At 51.8% G+C, this 20,580-nt stretch overlaps 1 protein-coding gene and 1 long non-coding RNA gene across 3 annotated transcripts in view; both read right to left on the reverse strand.

Annotated features, from left to right (window-relative positions):
• The window catches only part of ASIC2 (acid sensing ion channel subunit 2), a 1,285,436-nt gene that overhangs the window by 1,234,576 nt on the left and 30,280 nt on the right, over nt 1-20,580 (reverse strand). The window lies entirely within an intron of this gene.
• The window catches only part of LOC122463916, a 398,329-nt gene that overhangs the window by 349,322 nt on the left and 28,427 nt on the right, over nt 1-20,580 (reverse strand). The gene's annotated exons all lie outside the window — the stretch shown is intronic.

Below are 20,580 nucleotides of genomic sequence, written 5' to 3' on the forward strand. Positions count from 1 at the left end.
CAAGAGTCTATTAGCCACTATAGTGAGGACAGAGCCTTAATGATGATGGGACCATGGCGTGTTGTCAACATGTCGCTGAATGACGATACAGTCTTGGCAGCTGAGGAGAAGAAGAATGTGGCTAAATTCCATCTGGATGACTGGGCTACAAAATGGCAGATGAAATTCAATATTGATAAACGTAAAGTAATGCATACTGGAAAAGATAATCCCAAATATATATATGAAATGATAGGGTCTAGATTAGCCGTCACCACTCAAGAAAGAGAAATTGGCATCATTGTGGATAGTTCTCTGAAAACATCTTCTCAATGTGCTGCAGCAGTCAAAACAACTAACAGAATGTTAGGAATGATTAGGAAAGGGATAGATAATAAGACAGAAAATACAATGCAACTATATAAATCCATGGTACGCCCACAGCTTGAATACTGCATGCAGTTCTGGTCACCCCATCTCAAAAAAAGATATATTAGAACTGGAAAGAGTATAGAGAAGGGCAACCAAAATGATTAGGAGTATGGAAAAGCTTCCAAACAAATACAGTTTAAAAATCCTGGGACTGTTTAGCTTGGAAAAGAGACTACATGAGGGGAGATCTGAGAGACATCTATCAAATCATGAATGGTGCAGAGAAAGTGAATGAGGAGGTGTTATTTATTCCTTCGCATAGCACAAGAACCAGGGATCGCTCAATGAAATTAACAGGCAGCAGGCTTAAAACAAACATAAGGAAGTATTTCTTCACAGAACACACAGTCACCCTGTATAACTGATTGCCAAGGGAAGTTGTGAAGGCCAAAAGTATAAATGGGCTCAAAAAAGAATGAGATAAGTTCATGGAAGATAGATCCATCACTGGGCATTAGCCAAGATGGTCAGGGAGGCAACCCCATGGTCTGGGTATCCATAAGTCTCTGACTACTAGAAGCTGGAACTGGATAACAGTGAATGGATCACTCGATTATTGCCCTGTGCTGTTCATTCCCTCTGAACCATCTGACACTGGCCGTTGTCAGCAGAAAGGAGACTGGGTTAGATGGATCATTGGTCTGACCCAGTGCGGCCATTCTTATGTTCTGATACAAGCCCGGACCATGTTTTCGCAGCACCAAGGGATACCTGTGCTGTAACCAGCTCTCCTGGATGGGTTGTTTATGTAACACCGCTACAGCCTAACGCAAGTTACCAGCCATATAGAGTGGGCAGGAATTAGCTTGAAGATTTACCCATTTTAAGAACAATGAACTGGAAAAGGACTTGCATTTCCCACACAATCTTCACAGTGTGAAATTGACACCGTCAGTGTTTGGGAATTAGAGAAATGCATGAAATCACTTATATCTCTCTGGAGAAGAGAGAGAATGGCTAGGATTGAGCAAGGGTAAACCTGAACATTATTATGCCATAGTGGGGGAAAATTACGGTGGAACTCAGTGAGAGAAACTTATCTTAATCATCCCACATTAGCTCGCTGAATCGGAAAATCATGGCCCATCTGCCAAAGTACATACTGCCCAAACCGAATATCAGCTGCCTCGCTACATCATATTGAGCTGCTCAGGCAGGAAAATACATTGCTTCACATAAAGCAGGCCATACAGACAATTACAATCTCTTATTTGTCATGTTGAGGTGAAGGGGGAGAAACAGAAATAAACGTGACCAGCACTCTCCGCGGTGGCTGAGGTGTTACCTTATCGCCTCGGCGCAGAACAAAAAGCCTGCAGCTGCAATTGGGAATGAGGATTAGTTACAGGGCTGGTTTCTTGACGAGGGTCCCCCAGATGGTGTGGGAAACAAGTCTCCTCTCCATAAAGCGCACTCCTCTCCTCAGGTGACCCTGTGAAGGACTAAAAGCATAGCCCACTTGGGGAAAGAGCGGATCACTTCCACCGGCAAGAGAAACCTCCTCACAGCTGCCCTGATGACCCAGTAGCTACCTCTCCCATGAAACCAATAAAGCCCCAACCAACATACCTGGGAATGTGAACGGGCCCAGAAAGAACAGCGGCGTCCAGAAAGACTCTGCATTTCACTGATACACCTTCAAGGGCACTCTGGTACCTTGAGGCGAGAAGCCATCAAAAATTCATAAAGAGCCTTCCGAGGGCTGTGAGTTACAATGTCAGCTAGCTTCCCCTGTCACAATCGCCCTGGGTAGATAGGCCAGGGCTTCCCTGATACCCAGAACAAGTCATTGTCTGTTCAGGCAATATTCATCTTCCCGAGAAAACAAGGCATGGCAGTGTGGGGAAATCTTATCAGTAGGCAGCAGGGACATTAGATAATGTCTAGATAATTCTTAGTCCTGCCTCAGCATTGGGGACAGAACCAGTCGAGCTCTCAAGGTCCCTGCCAGTCCTATGTTTCTGTGGTTTCCGATGCAGGTTCTGTTGTTATCTAAGGCAGCCCGATGCGGTGCTTTAACTAGCGATAGGCCCAAACTGACCCACCGATTCAGACACCCCAGCTCACTGGGAGGAATATCAGGAGCCGGACCCACCTTTTCACATAGCCCTTTTCTCGACGATAGGCTGAGCCAACCCCCGCAACTCTCACTATTCCTACTGAGCCAGCCCAGGCCCAATCCTAACACTAACTTGAGGCTTAGAAGCAGCCTCCAAATTTCCAACCTCCTGCCCTACAACTTTCTCCCTCACGCTCCTGAGCAGACGTGCAAAGGGGATGGAGACTCACTAGAGCTCACCGCTTAACACCCAACCTTACTAACTTCCCCGAGCAACTGGGCTGCCTCTCTCCATCATCCTCATCTGGCCTCCATTGTCTCTGAGCCCCTCACAGGTATAAAGGTATATCTCCTCAGAGCACACCTGGGAGGCAGGGCATGGCTGTTATCCCTTCCGTACACATGGGCAACTGCAAGGTTAAGTGACTTGTCCAAGGTCACATGGTGAGCTTGTGCCAAAGCAGGGAACTGAACCCAGGTCTCAGCTAGTGGCCTAACCATGCTGCATTACTCTCTCCCTGCTGTGCCTGTGCAAGGGACTTTCAAGTACAACTGGATTTCATGCTGGAGACTGACAGCCCTTGAGTCTATCTAAAAACCCAGAGGCGGTCTGACATGGGCAGCTTGTTACCTAGGGTGGAGTCTCCTTCCTTAGAGGTTTTTAAGGCCTGGCTTGACAAAGCCCTGGCTGGGATGATTTAGTTGGGGATTGGTCCTGCTTTGAACAGGAGGTTGGACTAGAGGTTGGACTATAGAACCCCGATAGTCTATGTTTCTACGAATGCCAGGTGGAGCTCTCCCATGTGTCTGAGCCCTGTCCTGGAGGAGCTGCAGAGAGGGTATCTCCATCTCCAGTCCTATCCGGTCTACAGATTGCCCGGTAGCCCCAATTATGCCTCCTGTGATGCAGACATCTGTCTGCCAGGCCCCAGACTCATATCCCCCAGCCATTTTACCCACAGGCCACCGGATGATAATGAATGGCTACCAAGCTGGGCCAGATTCCAGCCTGTAACCTAGTGTCCAGAGACTCTGATGCCCTGTGCCAGCTTGTCACCAAAGGAGGGGTGGCTTGGAAGCATGGGTCCCGTGTGTGTTACAGTCCCTCCAGTGTCATTCATGATGCGACTCAGCATCAGGGAGGAGGTGGAGCTGATCAGCCCACCACAGGTGCACAGGAGGATTTTGTGGTGCCCCTCAGAAGAACAGGGCAGATCTCACGGCCAAGACTTCTCCCTAGCAGGAACCGCGATGCTCAGTTAATAACAGGCCTGTGCAGCTCTTTCGCACCTTCCACCCAAGGGTCCTAATGCTAGGCAATGAACTCTCACAGCCTTCAGGGCAGCTCAGAGGTCATGAGCTGTGTGACCTAGTGGCTAGTGTGCTGCACTGGGATTCTGCCAAGCTGGGTTTTATTCCTGGCTCTGTCACTGGCTGCCTTCAGGTAAGCCTCTTGCCTCCTTGTGCCTCAGTTTCCCCATTGGTAAAATGCTGCTGGCCTCCTCTGTGAAGTGCTTTGAGATCTGTGGAGGACAACAGCTGGGCATTATGAGTGCGAGTTTACAAAAGGGCTAGCAGTGGCACAAAGAGATTACGGTTCAAATGAGGCCACTGATTTTGGCTGCCTGGGCTTTAGGGTACCAGATTTGAGACTGATCATCAGGCCCTGATTTCAAGAGGTCTGGAGCACTAATGGCTCCCCTTGACTTCACTGGGAGTTGTGGGCATCCAGCACCTTTGCAAATCAGACCCCTTCAAGGTGCCTCAAATTGGGTGCCCAAAATTGAAATGTCCCAAAATTAGAGGCTGCTGAAGAAGATTTGGCCACAAGATAACGTGCCTACATTCACACAGGGGATGGGAGTAGAGCCAGGACTAGATTTCCTAACTCGCAATTAAACAGTAATCCCTAGAGAACCAGCAGATGGTTGGAGGCAAAGATGTGGGTTAAAAGAGACGGCAGATGAGGAGGAAAGAGAAAGTCTGGGCAGGAGTTCTCCCTGTGGATGTTCCTAGCCTGTGCTCTCAGCCTTTGCACCCTTCAGAGCACCACAATTCACACGCTTCTTCTTGCAAACTAGAGAGAGAGAGAGAGAGAGAGAGAGAGAGCGCACTAGCCATTTGAACATATGTGGGCTCCCGAACCCAAGAAAACGTCTATAGAATACTCTGCCTGGGAACATTCCAGGAGCGCTGATATGAGCAGACCCATCCTAAAGCTACACAGACCCCCGCACGAATGAAGGTCAAATGGTAGGATCTCCCTCTGCGCCCCCCAATACTCAGCTGAAATTTTTCCCTCTGCCTCTGGTGAGATACCCTGTTTCATGCCCTGGCCATTGTCCCAAAAGACACCAAGCTACAATCATTGCCTCTCCTGTTAGGGGGAAAGCAATTCGTCCTTTATGCTTCCTTTATGCTGCGAAAGACAGAGCCATATCTCACAGCAAATTGGTTCTCGAAATAATAGCTGAGTAATGTCAAGCACAGCAATTGTGTTGGTTTCTTTTAATATGCAATATTTGAAGAGTGAAGTAATTTAATATTTAGCCTTCTAGGGGCCACGTGATCCATCTGCAGAACATCTCTCTCTCTGGTGCTTATCTGGCCCCATCACCATAGCTGCTCAAAGTCTTGAAAGGCTTTTTTCCTCGTAGCGCCCATGCTCCTATCACCATTTCCCTTGTAGATGTGGAGAGCTAAGACACAGAAAGACTAAAGGTCTGTCTACACTGCAATTTAAACGCCCACAGCTGGCCCATGTCAGCTGACTGGCTTGTGGCATAGACAGCCCAGACCCTCACAAGATCCCAGCCTGAGCCTAATTATCTCCATCACCATTTCACAGCCCAAGCCCTGTGTTGGCTGAAGGTGTTTAATTGCAGTGTAGATGTACCCATAGTGTAGTGTAGATGTACCCATAGTGACTTGCAGAGGGTCACACAGGAAGCCTTTGGTAGACCAGGGACTTGAACCAGACACTTCAACACCACAAACAAGTGCCCTAGCCACTGCCCTAGCCTTCCTCTCTGCAGTGCAGACATCTCCAGGCTGGGATTCATATTTCTCCTGCCCACTGCACCTGGCACACATGCCCCCTTCCACCAGGGCAGCCAGAGGCACGGCTGGAATTCCACCAGGACTGGTCCTCTGAGGTTCTCCAATGAGCTCTAAAACCTCAAGGAGAACCTGGCATTCTGGGGAGTTATGGGGGAGAAGGGTCACGCCCCATGAAAAGCTTCCAGTAGAGAAGATGACTGGATTGATTTCGTCTGGCTCTACTCCCTACCCCCGTCCCTTTACCTTCCACCCGCCTTGCAAAGAGGGAGCAACTGCCATCACGCAGCCATAGGTCAGGTTGCTTCCGCTTTTGCGCTTCATAGATGCCAAGGCCAGTAGGGACCATTGTCATCATCTAGCCCGACCTGCTGTATAACACAGGCCAGAGAACCTCCCCCTAAAGAATTCCCTCTTAATGTGGCAGCTCAGGGTTTTTGTTTCAGTGCTGCACTGGACTGAGCTACTGCGTTTACCTGGGGGCTCACTGCATTTCGCAGGTGGGTCAGCATCATCTCCTCTGTTTCTCAGCTGGGGAAACTGAGTCACCGAGAGGGGAAGTGACTCACCAGAAGCTGCACAGGAGCCAGTGGCAGAGGTGGGAATAGAAAACCCAGGATTCCTGAATCCCACTCCTGGTTCCTCCCTCCTTGACTAACCCGTGCCTCTCCATGTTTATCCTCCGTCGGCTAAGTGTGGCCCGGGGGGGGCAGTGCCCTCAGGGGCGCCATCTCTCAGTCAAGCAGCCAGATTGTTTCCTGACCATTTGTGTTTGTCAAATGCAATTTGGAAATAACGAAGGGTGTTAGGTCAGAGTCTTATTTGAGTGGTTACATTCCTCCTCCTTCCACTCCCTCAACTAGATACAGGAGCCTGCTCAATCTCATGCCCTAAATTGTTGCTGTGGGCTGTTACACAGTTGCCATGATCCACCCCAGATGTAGCTGAATTTAGATGGCAGAGGAAGCAGTTCCTCTAATATATAATCTACAAAGGGAATGGAGATCCTGAGGGGCAAAAGGCACTCTCAAAAACTGTCTCATCAATGTTTCAATCTGAGCCCGTCGCTGATCAGGTTTATCCAAACTATATGGTGAAGGGGAGCAAGGAGGGAGTTAAGCTTTTCCCTGCTCTGAAACAGAGTGGGACGCACGGCAGGTGGGGAGCGCCAAGCATGGAAACAGTGCCCAGCCTCCTGCCATTCCAATAAGCCCAGCACTTAATGGCAAACCAGCGGCGCGGGGAAGGGTTTACAAAATGGATTTGCTTTTAATGGGCAGTTCCGGCCTATTAGTCCTTGGGTAGCTCAGAAAGCAACCACCCTGCTGCACAGGGCCTGGCTCTGCCACAGTGTTTGGCGTAAATAAATAATGGGGCTATTTCAGAACGTCCTGTCCTGGGAAGAAGGGGAAGGGATGGGAAAAGCTGTCTAGATGCAACATTTTCCAGAGCGAAAAACCATTCCACCTTCTTATTGAGGGAGACAGAGAAAAGCCTGCAGCTGCCATGGCAGCCTGAACGCTCACTGGGTGAGAGCTTTCCACCAGCGACCTTTCTTTCCACCACAGCTGCACCAAGGAAAGGAACCTTTTTGTTAGAGTCACTGTCATTTCTGACCCTGTTCCTGGCATGGCCTGGGCAAAAAGCCCCCTTGTGGTTTCATGACATCTCCCCGCGAGAGTTCATTGTAGAATGGAGAGGCACCTGGCCGGTGCTTGACACTTTGAAACGCCTCATCCGGTTGCACGTTTTTTCTGAGCTCGCCTTGGGGCAGTATAAACAGAGACATCATCAGTGACTCCGGCAGCACCGGGGGATGGAGGAACAGATTGTTAAGGAGCGTCCAGGTGGCATTAGCATTCAGCTGGCAAAGGCAGATCCTGACTGCCCTGGAGCTCGCAACCGTGTCTGAGTGTGAAACTGCTGTCGGACACAGGCGCAGCCTTCCAGGGCTGCAAGGAGGCACGAGTGAGATTCGGAGAATCCAGTGCACCAGGGATAGAAGCTAGCTGGGTCCTGGATGGATCTGTCTCTTTAGAATTTCTCTCTGTGCCATTGTTCACAGTCTCTCCTATGTTCTGCTGTCTGGAGCATCCAAAACAGCCAAACCCCAGATCCAAATGGGGTCAAAAACAAACTTCCCCCATCTTGAGCGGTGAGCCCCAGGATAGTACCCACCACAGAGGAGCAAATTAGTCTCTAATACTGTAATAAACTGGCATGCGTGTGTGTATATGTGTATGCACATGTCATTGCCCTCCAGTGGATAGAATCAGGATTGCTGTGCTGTGTGTCGTAAGCCCTATACTGATAGCAACTAGTGGAGATTCTTCTTTAGTTCAAGTACTGGGGGTGAAGACAGGGAATAGAGGGTTCTGTATCTTGGTAGCAGAGTCATGTCCAGTCAGAGAGGCCAGGGCCTACAGCACAGTGAGAACCAGTCCCCACACACTCCAGTAGTGCAGTGCTGTCAATTCTTCTGCTTTCACTGGTTGCCACGGACAGGGGAACTCATGGCTGCCAAGACCCATGTTTGCCCATGGCTGCCCCCAAGGTTCACATTGGGGCCATGGAGTTCAAAGCACACAATGACACACTCCCTCTATTTTCTTGGCTCAGAGGGCCAGGGTGATGGGGACTCTGTTGGTGCCCCCTGCTACCTCCTACCAGTTTCTCAGCAGCCTGGCTCCAAAATTCCCCCCCAGGGATGAAGCCCTTTTACCCCCCCACGCCCGGCAGGGAGAAGTCAGTGTCAGGGTGGGGCTGCCGGGCCAACAGCGTCTCCCCCACTGCCACGGTAGAGAAGAACCATCAAATGAGAGAAAAGAAACAAGCCCACGCCCAGGTCTGGGGGAGGCCGGGATGCGGGGACATGCCTGCTTGACTCAAGAGCTCTGACCAGTTGCCCAAGCAAAAGTGCCAGGGGCAGCATGAATAAGCAGCAAGCGAAATTCCTGAGCAATTCCAGCACCCTGCATGAGGCTGGCACGGCTCAGTGTCCGTGCAGCACCCTGATCATTAGCAACAGGTGCCCGACAGCCCTCGTTGTTGCAACCAAAGCAAAGCCAAGACTGGAGAGGGCAGTGGGCTGGAACTCGGCAGCCTGGGAGTCCGGCTGTACTCCTCCCTCCAGAATGGAGGGGTCAGAACAGCTAGAATAGGCGTCAGGAGTACTGGGTTTAACTCCTGTCTCTCGGAGGGAGTGTGGCTCAGGAGTGAGACGCTGGGAGTCAGTGGGTTCTAACCCTGGCTCCAGGAGAGAGTACGGTCAAGTGGTTGGACAAGGGTACTTGGAGGAGTCCTAGACTCTTTCCCCAGCTCTGAGGAAGTGTGCTTCAGTGATCAGAGCAAGGGCATTTGGTCAGGACTCATGGCTTCTAGCCCCGGTTCTCGTGGCACAGGTGTCCACGTCACACAACCCACCCAGGTTTTCAGCATTAAGGACCCAATTTCCAGAAGACTGCAGCATCGCCGGGGAAAATCCAGCCCTGAACACTTGGGAAAACTCAGCAGAGGCTGAAGAAGCCATGGAGACTGACAACCATTCCCGCCACCATTCCCGCTCTGGCGCGTGTCACCCCCCAGGGGCCGCCCCGGGAGCTGTCCGGAACGTTTTCAGTGGACAGTTTTCTGTTGGAAAATGCAGCTTCGTCTACATCGAAACATTTCAGAGGAACAGGTCAATTTCCACACCATTTTTGGTGGGGAAACGTCGACGTGAATCATTTCGACCTTCCGGTTTCATTCTGATGTGAAAATCTTTCATTTCAAGAAGGGAAAATGTTTCATTTCTAATCCCTCCTGTGAATTCATTTCATTTTTGACTTTTTGATTATAGTAGAATGTCTATATATTATATTATATTAATGTCTATGGTCTATACAATATATGTTTTATTTGACTTTTAGATTAAAATATTAGAACGGCCATACTGGGTCAAACCAATGGTCCATCTAGCCCAGTATCCTGTCTTCTGACAGTGGCCAATGCCAGGTGCCCCAGAAGAAATGAACAGAACAGGGAATCATCAAGTTCCATTCCCTGTCACCCATTCCCAGCTTCTGGCAAACAGAGGCTAGGAACACCATTAAAGTGAAAAAAATCGGAACAGTAAAGTTGAAACAACTTATATTTTGATCCTTATGGAAATGAGACAACATCTGCCAAACGAAATGATTCCATGAGCCTGAATCAATACGTTTGGGAATTTTCATTCCATGGGAAATTTAAAAATTTCAGTTTTTCATTCCGATCCAGAATGCTCCTGCACCGCCGCCCCCCGCCCCAGGTAGAATTTCCCCTGGAATGGAAACTCCGGCTGTGTGCTTGTGAGGCTGTACTGAGGGGAAACGTACCCTCTACTTTCTCTATGGACAGAGAAACACCCAAGCTGGCCATTTCACTTCTCAAAAGCGGGACAGCATTCACCAGTTGCTACCAAACCAGACACAAAAATGCTGAAAAGAAGCACTGTTTCTAAGGCATAGCATCAGGCAACCCTTTGCAAGCCTAATGCCCACAACCACCACCATGACCTCAGCTATCTCCCCCTAAGACCTCAGCTCGGAGCATCCCCATTCTCAGAGAGCTTCAGGATCAGGCCAGGGGTGGAAAGGTTGTTAGCTGTGATTTGGGTGTATGCTAAAAGCTTTTCTCTAAAACAAGGGCTGTTTAGCCAGCTAGGAGAGTGGCCAGGGAACACACTGTCATAAATAATGCACAGATCACTCGCATGGAGTTTGCCTCCTTGGAGAGCAGAGCGAGGTAGTAAGCACTATTTTCTCTTTCTAGATTTTGCTGAATGTTAGGCAGCCTTAGGAGATGGGAAAAAATCACTTGGAGCCACTCTGCTTATTTCCCCCTCGCTGCCTCCCCGCTCAGCCACCTGCTCCAGTGCTAAAGGTCTCCGACAGACTGTATTATTGCCAAGGCTCCCACACATAGATGCTGGAACTAGGGGGGCTGCTGCACCCCCGGCTTGAAGCAGTTCCTGTTATATGCATGGTTTTCAGTTTGGCTCAATGGCTCTCAGCACCCACACTGTGCGAATTGTTCCAGGACCTCTGCCCCCCCGGGAGGGTTGCAGCTGCAGCCGGGTTTGGAAATCAGTTTGGTTAAATGTGTTCAACTAAATGCGGAGCGGGGAGCACACCGCCAACGTGGCGAGATGCAGCTCGGCAGCCTCTGGGTGTGAGATCGCTGCTTCCGTCAACAGGGAGGATCAGCAGCGGCTGGAAACCAACTGGAGGGAGGCTCTTGCCGAGGGCGCAGGTGAATGTAAAATGCGCCTCTGGAAAACAGGTTCAGAAATGGCTCAAGACCCTCAGCTGCCAACGGGGGGTGTGAGACCCCCACATTACTAGCAGGGCAGCTGAGACCCTGAATCCATTAACAGGGCAGGGCAGACCCTGACTTTGCTAGTGATTCTGGCCTGGCGCTGTTTTTATAGAAATACCCACATTTTGGGGGTAGAAGATTTGGTTTTCGTTCCATCTCAGACTCTGGCTGCGTGCATAAGGGTGAGCAAGTGATGTCGCCTCTCCTCTGTCTCTCCATCACCATGGCTAACCCCAGCATCCTACCACCCATCACCTGGGCTGCAGCTTCGGCTCAGCCACCTCCTTGACCCGCCAGGTCCAAGTTGGGTCGTCTCTCCCTGGGGGAAATTTCCTGAGTGGCCGTTTTCTGCCTGCCCAGGTTACTGGGTCTCCTGGCCAGGCCTCAACAATGGAGCCTCCTCGTCTCTGGCCTCATAGCCATCACGGTGCTCCCCAAAGCAGGCCCTGGCCAGGATCACCCTCCTGACTCAGCGCTGGGACTGATCACCCCGCACCCTCCTGGGCGTCCCCACCCCCAGCATGTCAAACACACGCTCCTTGGCTTTGCCTTTCAGTCCCTTCGCCACCCCTGCCCTCCCCATCAGGTTTACCAGCATAGCCAGCCCTTGCCCCTACCTTTGCTCAGCCTTGAACCACCCCCCATGTGACGGGTTCGGTCACAGAGACCCCCTTGGGACTGTCATCTGACGTGCTGAATTTACCTCTGAGCCCGTTTTCCCTGCCACGTTGGGACTCCAGAACCCTGCCTTGTTGAGCCAGAGATGCTAGCCTGCTGCAACACAGACTCAGGTCTGGTCCATGCCCCCAAAGCTGCAGACTTTAACCAAAAACTGCTCAGCAGATCACTTATCTCCAGCACCCAGACACCCAGTTCCCAATGGGATCCAAACCCCAAATAAATCCATTTTACGCTGTAAAATTTTATACAGGGTAAACTCATAAATTGTCCACCCTCTATAACACTGATAGAGAGATATGCACAGCTGTTTGCTCCCCAGGTATTAATCACTTATTCTGGGTTAATTAATAAACAAAAGTGATTTTATTAAGTATAAAAAGTAGGATTTAAGTGGTTTCAAGTAATAACAGACAGAACAAAATAAGTCACCAAGCAAAATAAAACAAAAACATGCAAGTCTAAGCCTAATACATTAAGAAACTGATTACAGGTAAAATCTCACCCTCGGAGATGTTCCAATAAGCTTTATCACAGACTAGACTCCTTCCTAGCCCGGGCCCAATCCTTTCCCCTGGTACAGTCCTTGTTAGTTCCCCCAGACATCTTCGGTGGAAACTAGGGGTATTCTCATGACTGGAACCTCCTTTGTTCTGTTCCACCTGCTTTTATAGCTTTGGCCCAAGGTGGGAATCTTTTGTATCTCTGGGTCCCCACCCCTCCTTCTAAATGGAAAAGCACCAGGTTTAAGATGGATTCCAGTCTCATGTGACATGGTCACATGTCACTGTAAGACCTCATTCTTCATTACCCAGAGGCTGGCCTACATGTACACAGGAAGGCTTGCAGGTAAATAACCATTTACAACCATTTGTCCTAGTTAATTGGAGCCATCAAGATTCTAAACCACCATTGATGGCCCACACTTTGATAAAGACAATAGGACCTCAGAGTAATACTTCATATTCCTAGTTTCAGATACAAGAATGATACATTCATACAAATAGGAGGAATATATTCAGTAGGTTATAACCTTTGTAATGATGCCTTACAAGAGACCTTTTGCATAAAGCATATTCCAGTTACATCATATTCATTCATAAGCATATTTCCATAAAACATATAGAGTGCAACATCACACCCACATCCACACACCCCCTCCACAGAAACAGCTGCCCATCAAATTCCATGAAGCCCCCACCTTCTCCACCATTACATCCCTTCCTCAAGCCCACCCATGCCGCGACACCCACATACCAGGGCCCCCCGCCCTGGGTGAACAGGAAGAGAAAGTTTTCTGCTCAGCTCTCTTGGTTTAGTTGTTCCCTGGTTCCATTCGACCTCCTCTGTCTGTTTCCTCCACCTATTACATCTGCAGTGAGCTCTCTGAGGCAGGAACTGTCTCCTTTGTTAGGTATCTGTACAGCACCTTGCACTGTGAGGCGCTTGGCCTACATCAGGTGTGACATAAATTATAATAATAGTGGGTCAGCTCCCAGAAAAAGCAAGGCAGTCACCAGTAGTACCTGCTGTGGCCGCTTGCCTTCAGCTCAGGAGACAAAGGCTATGGTAGTGGAGCTGAAGGACCCGGGTTCCGGGCCCAGGTGTGGTATTTATCTGCTGCTTGTGGCTCTGGTCTGCCATTCAGTGATTCGTTGTCTCATCGCTGGTGTAAATCAGGAGCGGCTCCATTGAAATCCATGGCCAGGGAGCAGCCTAAAGCTGTGGCAAGCCCGAGGAGAATAGGCCCCTTTTCTCTGTCCCCAGCAGACAGGAAGGGCTTTGCGTGGGGTTTTACGAAGCTTGGGCTGAAGTCAATCTGGGTTCCATTTCATCCAACCCCCACCCAGCTTGTTAGAGGGGAGGACCAGATACAAGAGAAGAAGGATGGTCCAGTGGTTAGAGAACTAGCCTAGGACTTAAGGAACTTGGATTCTAGTCTCTGCTCTGTTGAAGGCTTCCTCTGTGACCTTGGGCAAATCACTTAGCCTATCTAAGTGAATAGCAGCCCTGCTCTACCGCCCAGGGGGTTGTGAGGATCAATACATTAAAACTCGTGAGATGCTCAGATACTCTGGTGCTGGGTGGGGGCGGATCAGAACCTGTCTCCAATTCCAAGATTTCCTGTTCCCAAGGAGACCCAGAGCCACCTGCAATTCACCTCCTCTCACTGTCGCTGTCTGCTCTTCGGCTTTCCCGGCACGTCCCGGCAGTGTGTGCTGCAGTCCCAGCTGTCATAAAAAACAGCATCCCTATTAGTCATCCCATCGTTTGTACAGCCACCAAATGGGTGAAGTAATTAACTTGAAAGTGTTTATCTACAGTAATTATGAATTTGCATTGCTCTCTCTGTCAACAAGGTAGATTGGTTTCCATCCATTCCCCCACTTCAGATCTGCCCTGGTTTTTTTTGCCCTGCTGTGTAGACTCCCGGGCTTGATCTGGAGCCCAGGCTCTAAGACCCTGCGAGGTGGGAGGGTCCCAGAGCTCAGGCTGCAGCCCAAGACAGAATATCTACACCAGGGGTCAGCAACCTTTTAGAAGTGGTGTGCCGAGTCTTCATTTATTCATTTTAATTTAAGGTTTTGTGTGCCAATAATACATTTTAATGTTTTTAGAAGGTCTCTCTCTATAAGTCTGTATATTATATAACTAAACTATTGTCATATGTAAACAAGGTTTTCAAAATGTTTAAGAAGCTTCATTTAAAATTAAATTAAAATGCTGATCTTACACTGCTGGCCTGCTCAGCCCATTGCCGGCCTGGGGTTCCGTTCACCTAGGCCGGCAGCGGGCTGAGCGGGGCCTGCGGCCGGGACCCCGGCTGGCAAGGGGCCGGCGGCTGGGACCCAGACTGGCAGTGGGCTGAGCGGGGCCGGCGGCTGGGACCCCAGACCGGCAGTGGGCTGAGCGGGGCCGGCGGCTGGGACCCCAGACCGGCAGTGGGCTGAGCGGGGCCGGCGGCTGGGACCCCAGACCGGCAGTGGGCTGAGCGGGGCCGGCGGCTGGGACCCCAGACCGGCAGTGGGCTGAGCGGCTCAGCCCGCTGCCGCTCAGCCCGCTGTTGGTCTGGGGTTCTGTCCGCCGGCTCCTGCCAGACAGGGTCCCGGCTGCCAGCCCCGCTCAGGCCGCTGCCGGTCTGGGATCCCAGCTCTGCCCACATAGAGCGGGTACCTACCTTCTCCCTGGTTCTAGCCCATTTTCTTCCTCTCTCTGCACTGAGCACAGGGCTGGGGGTGAAGGAGCAGGCTGGGGGTTGGGGTGCAGGGTCTGGCCAGGAGCTAGAATGAGGGCGGGGTCTCAGGGTTGGGGCAGGAGGTTTGGGTGTGGAGTGCTTGCCTGGGCAGCTCCCATTTGGTGCGAGGGGTGCAGGTGGGAATGGGGTGTGTGTGTGCAGGAGCTCCCGTTTGGTGCTCAGGGTGGGAGTGGGGATGGGGGGGGTGCAAGAGTCAGGGCATGGGGTGTGGGGGGGCTGGGTATGTGTGGGGGGTGCCGGAGTCAGGGCTGAGGTTGTGCGGGGTTGCAGGGGTCAGAGCACAGGGCTGGGGTGTGTGGGGGTTGCAGGGGTCAGGGCACGGGGCTGGGGCGTGTGGGGGGTGCAGGGGTGAGGGCAGAGGGCTGTGTGTGTGTGAGGAGGGTTCAGGGGTCAGGGCAGAGGGCTGGGGTGTGTGGGGGGGGGCTGCAGGGGTCAGGACAGAGGGTTGGAGGTGTGGGCTGGGGTCGTGGGGATGCTCACGGCAGGGGACTGGAGGGGATATGCCCTGATTCCACCCCAAGGTCCCCGGAGCAGAGAGCACGCTGCGGCTCCACTTTTACCTCTCCGTAACAAGGGCCGTCAGCTGATCCGTCTCAGGGAGGGAGAGAAGGACGGGCAGGAACCCAGCATGCTGGGGGAAGAGGGGGGGGGAAGGGGAAGCTTGCCTGCCCTGCAAGGATAGAGCGATGGGCGGGGGGCAGAAAGGAGCAGGCCGGGCTGGGCAGGATTTTTAGTGGAACGCTGCTGTCTGCCCGGGTCCAGCAGACAGCAATGTGCCATTAAAAATTGGCTCGCGTGCCGCGTTTGGTACACGTGCCATAGGTTGCCGACCCCTGGTCTACACTATAGTTAAATAACCCTGCAGCTTGAGCCCCTCAAGCCCGAGTCAGCTGGCACCAGCCAGCCATGGGTGTCTAAGTACAGTGTAGACAGACCCATAGTCTCTAGCGAGCCCAAGCTGTGGCTGCTCCTTTCCCCTGGTGGGCAGCCAGCCCGCAGGTGTGACCCATACCTTCGGGCTGAGTGTTCCCGGGGATGCAGGATGCTTGCCACGGGCAGGAAGCAGGCTCATCAGGCTGCAATGGGCTGGGTCTCAGTGCAAATGGAGCAGGCGAACGTGCTATGTGTGCAAGGCCTATAATCTGTAGCCCGCGCCCCACTCAGATTCTGGCCAGTCCCGGCACAGGTGGGCTGGGGAAGAATGGGTGCAAGGACCTTTGCCATCACTGGGTGCTCCTTTGCAGGGACTAGCCCATATAGCGTGGGGAGATCGTAGTCCCTGCTTCACCACACAGCCCTCCCAGGGGCAGTGGGTACCTGAGGGATAGCGGGAATGCAGGACCAAGGCAGCACTGGCATGTGGACTCGTCTGCACAGTCTCCAAGGCTCATGCAGTTGGCAGGCCTGTCGGGCCTCCCTAGAAGCACCCCAGAGGTAGCGTCGCCTAGTGGACTGGGCTGAGACTTAAGAGAGCTGGGTTCGATTCATGCCACTGGTTTGCAGGATGAGCATGGGTGAGTTAGTTCACCCCATGCCTCAGTTTCCCCACCTTTAAAAGTGGGGGTAATGTAACTGACCTCCATGGATCAGAAGAGCTGATGGCTGCTGTGTGGCCCCCTCCTGCCCTGAAACACGTAACGATGCCAGGGGGCCCAATCTAGACCTACGCCAGCTGCTGTCTGCCCTTCATCTCTTTTTATCTAGAGCCAGTGGGAAAAACCAGAGCCTTCCTGGGAAAAATTTGAAAGGAAAGCGCCGTTGTGCAAAATACTTTGGCAGATAAACATTGCAGGAGCTTCTGTGCCGATTCTGCACACACACGCCTGGCTTCCCATTGGCCTCCAAACCTTGTTTGCTTGTCGGCTTTTTTTCCTTTTTCTTTCTTAACTGGCGCAAAACAGCAGCTGAAGTGAAACAAACATTCGCATTTGGAAATTTCCCCGGGAAAACCTGACAGTTTTCATCCCAAGGGACAGTTATTCCCACAGCCAGCTCTCTTCCCACTTGCACTCAAGCCCCAGGCCCACGCAGGCTGCCTTTCTTAGAGCAAAGGCTCCAAGTCGGATGGGAGGGGCTGGTACAAGGGGAAGGATGGAAGGTGTAAGTGGTTTCACACACCGCTGCTGCGTCCCCTTACGTCCCAAGTGCTCCCTGCCTCAGTTTACAAGCCTGTGCTGCATGAACAGCTCACGGTCTTTAAATGGTTCAATAATAACCAGCCCAGTATCTGGCTCTCCAGGCGACTCACAAATGTAAAAGCCGGGTGCTTGGCTGCAGCACTTTAAGGCCAGGACCTGACCAGACCTTGGTTTACCCTGGGGAGCACCTCTTCTGCCCCAGCCTCACTCCACTACTCCCTGTCGAAGCCAGCAAGCCTTCTTGACTGGCCCACTGGCTCCCTATTGGCCCGCGTCACCTCCTGGCCCTTCTTGGCCTCTGGAAACGAAATCTCGTAAGCAGGGTGCCTGGCAGGGGGCTGAGATGGCCTGATAGACCCTGTCACAAAAGGATTGCATCAGCTCTGAATTACCAGCCTGTGCCACTGACCTTTGAGCCAGCATCAGCCATGGCACTTTGCTTTCGGAGCTGTCTCAGGTTTGAGGTATGAGCTGAGCTGAACGCCAGCTTTACAGCAAATCATTTTGAATTGTCGAGGTCAGGGCTGGAATTCAGCTGGCAAAGGATGATCAGGGCCCTTTCGCTGCAGCCTAGTCTCCTATCAAAAGCAGGTTTTTGGAGTGTATTATACAAATATCATCCAGACACCTGAGAAATAGGAATGAGCCAAGCCCTGTAAGACCAGTATCATCAGCAGATGGGGGAAACTGAGTCACAGAGCGGGGAAGGATCACCCAGCACCTCGCTGTAACCACTAGACTACACATTCCCTGTTCACCCTGGCATGATGCTGAACAAAGCTCTCTGGCTGCGCAAGCACCATTTGTAACACATGGGGCAGAGGGTGTAAATTACTGCAGATCATTTCCCTCCTCTCTCTGTCTGAGGCACCATAGCTGTGGTATTTGAGCATCTCACCATCTTTAATGCACTGATCCTGCCAACATCCCTCAGAGGCAGGGCAGGGCTATTGTCCCCATTTCACAGGCAGAGAATAGAGACACAGAGAGGCTAAGTGATGTGCCCAAGGTCACCCAGGCAGTCTGTGGCAGAATAGAGACTTGACCAGGCATCTCCCTCCTGCACCAGCTAATTATCTGTCTTGTAAAGAGAAAAAAAAAATCCCAACAACCCTATTTTCTGGTATCAGCTTTATCTGGGCTGCCTTCTAATACCACGCAGTAGCCCCTTATAATCCTCTGGTGCGACAGGATTTTCAGGGACCATGTACCTTCTCGATCTGAAAGCTATTTTTATCCTGTCCACCTGATTCAAATGGAAACAGTATCATTTTCAGAGCTCTTGGAAGAGAAATTACATCCCCCCTCCCCACACACACACTTCTTACCTGCAAAAGGTCACCATTTGGTTTCACAAAAAGCCAAAACAATCCAGGCTGGAGTGTTTTGGTGAATCCAAGATCATGAATTCTTTGCAAAACAAAGGAAGGGCAATCCAGCGGTTAATGCACTCGCCTGGGACTTGGGGACTCAAGGCTCAGTTCCCTGCTCTGCCACACACTCCCTTTCTGACCTTGGCCAAGTCACTTAGCACCAATTTTTTGAAAGTATTTAGGTGCCTACCTGTCATTGATTTCAATGGGAGTTAGGTACCTTAATACCTTTAAAAATCTGTCCCTTAGGCTCACTGGACTCTCCGTTCCTCGTCTGATGATAGACCTGCCCTAGGTCGCGAAGGGTGTTCGTACCATAGATTAAGTCAGTGGCCAAATTCCCGTTGACATCAGTGGGGCCAGGATTTCACCCTGGGACTTTCCACTCTACGAGCAAGGAAAGTGTGTCCCAAAAAGCCCTGCTTGGATTCTCTGCTCAGACTCCCGTGCGTACAGTCGCCTTGTCCCTAGCACTGCAGTCAAAACACTTCACATAACAGATTCTTGGCTTGTTGCCTTCCTCGCTACCTCATCCGAGTCTGTGCTGGAAGACGCCCGGCGCCGGCTGGCTCCGTGTGCCACCAACTCTCCCCTGGCAGGCTCCAGTGGACAAATGTCCTTTCCAGAGCAGCGAGCGTGAATGAGATCTGACTGCGGCACGGTGCCGGAGAGTCAACAACACAGGCGCCCGGGCAAAACAAATGAGCTGGAACGCCCGGGTTGGAGACAGGAAATCCATCACGTCTCTTCTAGACCTGGGTCCCAGAGCCAACGCAGCCTTGTTTGTTACGGTGGCTTCTCTGTGCATTTCTCCCGGCGACGGGACAGAGCTTCTGCCGCTGCCCTTGGGAGACAGTGTCAGAGCCCAGGAGAGGCGCACACTGCAGCCCGACGGGCCGTGCCTTTCCCGGGGCCTCTGTATTAGGTTTCAGAGTAACAGCCGTGTTAGTCTGTATTCGCAAAAAGAAAAGGAGGACTTGTGGCACCTTAGAGACTAACCAATTTATTTGAGCATGAGCTTTCGTGAGCTACAGCTCACTTCATCCGATGAAGTGAGCTGTAGCTCACGAAAGCTCATGCTCAAATAAATTGGTTAGTCTCTAAGGTGCCACAAGTCCTCCTTTTCTTTTTGTATTAGGTTTGAACCTGTTCCACTCCCAGCACTTAACCTCCTCCGCTCTGCAGAGCCACCGGCGAAAGCAAGAGCCGCGGTGGAGCTCAGAGAGAAGGGAAGGATGGATGCTGCTTGTTTCAGCGAGTCTCATTCAGGCACTCACGGCAAACCAGCATGTAAGCGGGACAGCTGGGTAATTTTGCGCGGCTGGTGAGATAGGGAGGGAGGCAGGATTTAGCTCGCTCTGAAAGATTTGTTTTGGATGAAAAGGCTACAAGGAAAATCGAGAGGATTTTAGCACGGGGCGGAGCCCAGTGCAGAGGGAGACAAGTTAACTAGGGTTTTAAGCCAGGCCGCACAGAACTTAGGTAGCAGGGCCCCTCTTGTAAAGCCAAACCCCCTGCCCCAGCCCTGGAAAGGCACAGAGTCCCCTGGGCAAGCGACCTGAGCTACTTCTACAGCCACCTTTGCTGTGGTATTTGAGCACCTCACAGTCTTCAGTGCCTGTGGGGCAGGGCTGGGCTGGTATCTGCTGTACAGATGTGGAACTGAGGCACAGGGGAGGCAAAGTGACTCACCCTGGGTCACACGGGGAGGCTGTGCCAGAGCTAGAAATGGAATCCAGGCCTCCCAAGCCCTAGGCTAGTGCCATTCCCACTGGGCCAACCTTCCACGCCTCAACAGGCTGCAAGCCAGAGGCCGCCCTTGCTCTTCTGGTACAGTGTGTACCTGTTACCCCGGGGGGTTGGGGAGATAGAGCCACGGGCCCACCCCACGCTGCTCTGGCCAGTTGGTCTCTGTGCCAGGCTAAGCAAAGGATCTGCAAAGTGCAGCCAGGATGCTGCACATGGGCCTGGGAACCACCCAGCCCAGCCGGTGGCTGCAGCCAGCTGGGGAGAGGGCAGGGCAAGGCTGGGAAGGAGATGGGCTGGCTGAAATGCTTTTCCACTGATCAGGTTTGGGAGCAGGGTGGATCCCCCTAGCTGCACCTCCCTGCCCCTGTGGGGTGAATCTGACCCTGTTCTGCAACCAGTCCTCCTCTCGAGGCCCAGCAAGAGCACTGAAAAGCTTCCGGCTCCGAAACAAATCGAGTCTCTTATACGGCTGGATCCTGCAGCCCTTACTGACAGGAGAAGTCCCTTTCGGGCAATTACTCA

Source organism: Chelonia mydas, chromosome 27 (genome assembly GCF_015237465.2).
Source record: "Chelonia mydas isolate rCheMyd1 chromosome 27, rCheMyd1.pri.v2, whole genome shotgun sequence".
NCBI classification, from domain to species: Eukaryota; Metazoa; Chordata; order Testudines; family Cheloniidae; genus Chelonia; species Chelonia mydas.